Raw genomic sequence first — 6,421 nt, forward strand, 5'->3', positions numbered from 1 at the left:
AAGCCCCCATTTTACAGATGTGTAGAAGTTCAAAGCCTTAAGAACCTACTTCATTGACTCTACAAATTTTCTATTGTTGAAGCTAAGGAAGCATTTCTGGCCTGGAGGCAGGCAGAAGTTGGGAATGTTTCTGGGTCCAAGAGTCATTTTCCACATTTTTATAATAACTCTCAGGATGAGGATTATATAGGGTTCTGGCTGGATTTAAAGTACTATGGACCTGATCAGCTAATGGTGGGTAAACAGACTGATGCTGTTTAATGATATGAGGAAGAGAAAGATAATGGCTTTGGTCTCCAGTAAGAAGTACTCCATCACTGTCATCAGGATTACAGTGGCGCAGACTAGAGCAGGTATGTTCCTTACTTATCTGAAATCTTAGTCATGAGCCAGGAGGAGGTTTTCATTTGCTCAGGGAGTTGAAGTGTCATTGTGAATCTGGTGTACATCAACTCCAATCCATCACGTGGACAAAGCACTTTGGTTCTCTGAGCCTCAGTTTCCTTATCTGGAAAATAAAGGGATTGAACCTTAGAATGAGAAAGAGGGAGAAAAAAGTCTCAGCACCATTCTAAGACTATGAGCTTATATTGATATCCACATACATAGTTTTGATGTTTATTTTTCACCAGAGGTTCTGATATCCTGTTTCTGCCCAATGATTAATTATCATTGGCACAAGAATTTGTTCTTTATCTCAACAGTGTCAAATTCATAGACTGCAGGCCATATCTAGCCCACAAAACTACTCAGTGTGCCTGAACCAGAAATATAATTGGGAAATATTTGTTAAAATTAATAAAAATACAGTATATCATAGATAATTTGTGGTTTTCTAAGCTGATTTGCAACCCACAGGAATCTCTTTTCTATTTGCATTTGAAATCACTATTTTCTATATAATGAAAAGATGGGACCCTGTGTTGGGAAAGATTGAAGGCAAAAGGAAAAGGGGCTGTCAAAGGATGAGATAGGTAGATTAAGGTATAGAAGCAATGAACTTGATTTTGGACAAAAAGTAAATCAAGGCTCTGACAAATACCATGTTGTTCCAATATAGTCTACACACCTACAAAAAAGATCTTTTTGAAAGCCACAATAAGTTTTCCCATACTTCTCAATTTTCATTGAGCATATCATCTCTTACAACATGATAATAATCTGTTTCATTAATATGCATTAATATTTATTTAGTCACTGTTCAATCAATGGAAATAGTGTTTCCAGTTTTTTTTTTGTTTTTTTTTTGCTACATGATCATATTTTTAAGACTTCTCAATAGAATAGAATTGTTATCCCAATAAAAGACAGGACTCCTAACTGAATGATCATTCCCTTCTTTGATGTTGCCTCCTTGAGTAAAACATGGCTATTAAAATAGCCTTACACTTCAAATCATTGAGAGTCTTAACTATCTTGTGTCAGTATAGAGACTCATTTCATTGCTCCAATGGCTAAAAGAATGAGGTTGGCAATTTAATGGGAAGCAAAATCACACACCCATACCCAGAGAGAGAGAGAGAGAGAGAGAGAGAGAGAGAGAGAGAGAGAGGAGAGAGAGAGAGAGAAGGAGGGAGAGAGAGAGAAAGAGGAGAGGAGGGAAGGAGGGAGGGAAAGGAAGAGAAAGGAGGAGAGGGAGAGAGAGGGACAGGGTGAGGGAAAGGAGAAGAAAAGACATTTCTTTATAGATATTTACACTTCTGGGACTCCATAGACCATTCAAGACCATGTGCTTGCCAGCATGATTACAGCAGATGTTCGCTACTACTTACATACTTCTCTGTGATGTGGTTATTGTTTAATTCTACTGTAAAGAGAAAAGTGCTCAAATTAAACAAGACTGTGTAAATCCAAACCAGGCACTGCATTCCACTGTACATTAGTTACAGTCCTACATCAAAGTTAGAAGAAAGCAGCTTAGAGGTTTCTGGGCATTCTTATACGTCTCTCAAAACACTCTGAGATATCTAATAGCATTTGTGAGCTGGTTCCATTTACACGTTTACAACCGACTTCATTTGGAAATCACCCTAGTAGAGCCATTGTGACACTTGTTCAAAAGGACCAGGCTACACTTTGAAATAAACAGCCAAAAAACCCCAAACAAAACAAGGAGTGCATTAGAACAGGTCTAGTTGACAGACACTGAAAAAAGGGTGGAAAGAAACAGATTCTTTATGTCCCTCCAAATAACCCTGCCTGACACAAGTAGATCAGAAGTAGAATGATGTAATATAAAGAAGATTAGTTGCCAGAGCCTGGAAAACATGAGCAGATCAGGGGCAATTATCAGTGGAGAGAGTCCTGGATTTAATCTCACAGATCCAAATCCAAATCCAGCCTTACTAATTATCTGTACAAGTGATTGTGAGCAAGTGATTTAGTCTCTATCTGTCTCAATCTCTTCTTCTGTAAAATAGGGATAATGGTAGCACCTAGTTCTCAGGGATTTTGTGAGAATAAAAATGAAATAACATTTCAAAAATACTCTGAAAAACTTAAAATGCAATAAATAAAAAAATTTTATTGTGTGGAGTAAGATCTCAAAGACTTGGCCCTGAATCTTGGTTTTAACACTACCACAGTGTATTGGGGCATATCACCACTTTTCCCTGGGTCTCGTTTTTCTTATCCTTAAAATGAGAGTTGACCTAAGTAACTTCTGAGGTCCCTTCCAGATTTAACACTTTATGAATTAAAATGAATTGTTCAGATACTAGGTGTTATTGGAGTTCAATGGAGGGAGACCATTCAAAGCCATTCTAGTCAGGGCAAGGTGAGTTTCAAGAGGAAGATGGAACTTATCTTACCTTGATGAACTGCTTTGGAAGTTATAGTCTTCAGTGACTTGGCCAGACTCACAGCTAGTTATGTGTTAGTGGAAGGACTTGATCCCAGGACTTCCTGAATGCAAGATCAGCTTTTTACCTACTCACTAGCGGTATCAAATATAGGCCCTCAGGCCCATGTTGCTAGCTATACTTCTGAATGAAACATGAGCAGATTAAAATGTATTGGAAAATATTTAACAAAACAAATAAATATAATAAAACAAATATTGTTTTGAAACTAGATATACAGAACCCACAGGAATTCTTATCTACAAATTAATGAACTCCATTTCTGTTTAAGTTTGGCACTGCACTATTCTATACTGCCGAAGGGATCATATAAGGGAAGTTTTATCCAACTTTTTAAAAGAGAAAGTCAACTCTCTTGTGTCAAGTTGTTTTGGTTGTGCTCTACTCTTTAACCCATTTAAGGTTTTCTTTGCAAAGATGCTGGAAGTGTTTGACATTTCCTTTTCCAGTTCATTTTATACATGAGGAAAACTACAGTAAATAGGGTTAAATAACTTTAAATAAGGTCACACAGCTAATAAGTGTTTTAGGCTAGATTTTTAACTCAGGTCTTCCTGAGTCCAGGCACTGGTATTCTATCCACTGTGAGTAAACTCTAATGAATAGCAAATCTTTTATAGAAAGACCCAATAAAATGAAATGGAAAGCATGGCATTCATTCTCTTGTGTGACAATGAGAACAATAATTGGATATTTACATTGTGATAACCATCCACTCTTGCCCAAATAACACTTTCCTGAACCACTTAAAGTATGACTTCCTCAACAAATCTCTTTCAGTTGATAACTCTGCTTGGACTTTTGCCCAATCCCCTTATAGTCACCCTATCTAATTCTAAACATGTTAGTTGTACAACTCCCATTCCCTATCCTCAACCACCCCTATCCAACACATCTTTCTCACCCCATGCAGTGTCTCACTCCACATCTGCCCACCCCTTCTAGTGTGCCTTCTAGAAATGCCTGTTTTAAAATGAACAAAATTTTCTTTGATCTTAAACCTACTTTTCTCACTGACCCTCACTAAGACATCTCTCTTCTTACAGCAGTATTCTTTCAATACTCTTTCTAGTACTGGCTACACTTTTCTTTTGCTCCTACCCCCCCACTCCTCACTGATTACGGGAGGAATGTTGTAATACTCTTTGTTTTCCATAGCCACATCCAAACTCTCCCTCTACATCTTTCATTAAGCAACTTGTCCTTCTTTGAATCATGATATCCTACGTTTTCTTTCAGTCCAGATCATGATATATATTCTCTACCAACCTCCAGGATAATCTCCTACATTCCTCAATGATTTCCATTGTAGTCTTTCTCTATTCCTCATCTCCTGACTTTATAATAAGGGATTTCAACATACTCTCTCAAAAACCCAACTTCCATGTTTCTCAATCTACTCAAATCCTGTGATCTCCATTCACATGTAAGTCAAAACGTCACCTTCATGATGTTATTGGTCTTCTTTGAGAACAAAGGATGAACAATTAACATAATATTATCTACTCTTCAACTTAACTAGAGATAGTGACACCCTAAATTTTGCCATGCCTCATAAGAATTAGACTTCCTGACTATATCAGTAACCAAATTAACAAGAGCCATATAATCATCTCATTAAATGCAGAAAAAGCATTTGATAAAATCAACACCCATTCCTATTAAAAACACTATATAAGTATAGGAATAAATGAACTTTTCCTTAAGTCAGTAGCATCCATCAGTAAACATCATATGTAATGGTGATAAACTGGAACCATTCCCAATAAAATCAGGAGTGAAACAAGCTTGGCCACTATCACCATTACTATTTAATATTGTATTAGAAATGTTAGCTTCAGTAATAAGAGATGAAAAAAGATTAGTAATTAGTAATTAGTAGGTAATGAGGAAAACAAATTATCACTTTTTGTAGATATGATGGTATACTTAGAGAACCCCAGAGATTCTACTAAAAAGCTATTAGAAATAATCTACAACTTTAACAAAGTTGCAAGATACAAAATAAACCTACATAAATCATCACTATTGTTACAGCAACAGCAAGAGATATAAAGAGAAATTTCAATTAAAATAACTGTCAATAGTATAAAATATATCTGCCAAGAGAAAGTCAGGAACTATATGAGCAAAACTGCAAAACACTTTCCACACAAATAAAGTCAGATCTAAACAAATGGAAAAAATTTAAGTGCTCTTGGATAGGTCAAGCAAATATAATAAAGATGACAATACTACCTAAACTAATCTATTTATTTGGTGCTATACTAATAATACTCCCAAAAACCTATTTTAATGACCTAGAGAAAATAACAAGAAAAGGGCAAGAATTTCAAGGGAACTAATGAAAAAGAAAATCAAATGAAGGTAGCCTAGCTGTACCTGATCTAAAACTATATTATAAAGCAGCAGTCACCAAAACCATTTGGTATTGGCTAAGGAATAGACTAATTGATCAGTAGAATAGGTTAAATTCGCAGAGCAAAATAGTCAATAACTATAGTAATCTAGTGTTTGACAAACCCAAAGACCTCAACTTTTGGGATAAGAATTCACTATTTGACAAAAACTGCTGGGAAAATTAGAAATTAGTATGACAGAAACTAGGCATTGATCCATACTTAACATTGTACACCAAGATAAGATCAAAATGGGTTCATGAACTAGGCATAAAGAATGAGATTATAAACAAGTTAGAAGAACATTGGATAGTTAACTCTCAGACTTGTGGAGGAGGAAGGAATTTGTGATCAAAGAAAAACTAGAGATCATTATTGATCACAAAATGGAAAATTTTGATTATATCAAGTTAAAAAGCTTTTGTACAAACAAAGTTAATGCAGACAAGATTAGAAAGGAAGCAATAAACTGGGAAAACATTTTTACAGTTAAAGTGTTTAAGAGTTGTGGCAGCCCTTTTTGTAGTGGTTAGAAACTGGAAATTGAATGGATGCCCGTTAATTGAAGAATGGCTGAGTAAATTGTGGTATATGAATGTTATGGAATATTATTATTCTGTAAGAAATGACCAGCAGGATGAATACAGAGGCTTGGAGATACTTACATGAACAGATGCTGAGTGAAATGAGCAGAACCCAGGAGATCATTATACACTTCAACAACAATATTATATGAGGATCAATTCTGATGGAAGTGGCACTCTTCAACACTGAGAGGAACCAAATCAGTTCTAATCAGTAATGAATAGAACAGCTACACCCAATGAAAGAACACTGGGAAATGAGTGTGGACCACAACATAGCATTTACACTCTTTCTGTTATTGTTTGCTTGCATTTTTGTTTTTCTTCCCAGGTTATTTTTACCTTCTTTCTAAATCCAATTTTTCTTGTGCAGCAAGATAACTATATAAATATGTATACATATATTGTATATAGCATATACTTTAACATATTTAATATGTATGGGATTACCTGCCATCTAGGGCAGAGGGTGGAGAGAAGGAAGGGAAAAGTTGGAAGAGAAGTTTTTGCAAGGGTCATTGATGAAAAATTTCCTTTGCACATGTTTTGTCAATAAAAAGATATATATAAAAGAATT

At 35.5% G+C, this 6,421-nt stretch overlaps 1 long non-coding RNA gene across 1 annotated transcript in view; it reads right to left on the reverse strand.

Moving 5' to 3' along the window:
• Window positions 1-6,219, reverse strand: part of LOC141541397 (uncharacterized) — a 60,717-nt gene extending 54,498 nt beyond the window's left edge. The window contains exon 1 of the long non-coding RNA XR_012481772.1: window positions 5,926-6,219. This is a non-coding gene — a long non-coding RNA (uncharacterized LOC141541397). The remainder of the gene's footprint in view (window positions 1-5,925) is intronic.
• Window positions 6,220-6,421: the final 202 nt, after the last annotated feature.

The sequence above is a fragment of the Sminthopsis crassicaudata genome, chromosome 4 (assembly GCF_048593235.1).
Source record: "Sminthopsis crassicaudata isolate SCR6 chromosome 4, ASM4859323v1, whole genome shotgun sequence".
Taxonomy (NCBI): domain Eukaryota; kingdom Metazoa; phylum Chordata; class Mammalia; order Dasyuromorphia; family Dasyuridae; genus Sminthopsis; species Sminthopsis crassicaudata.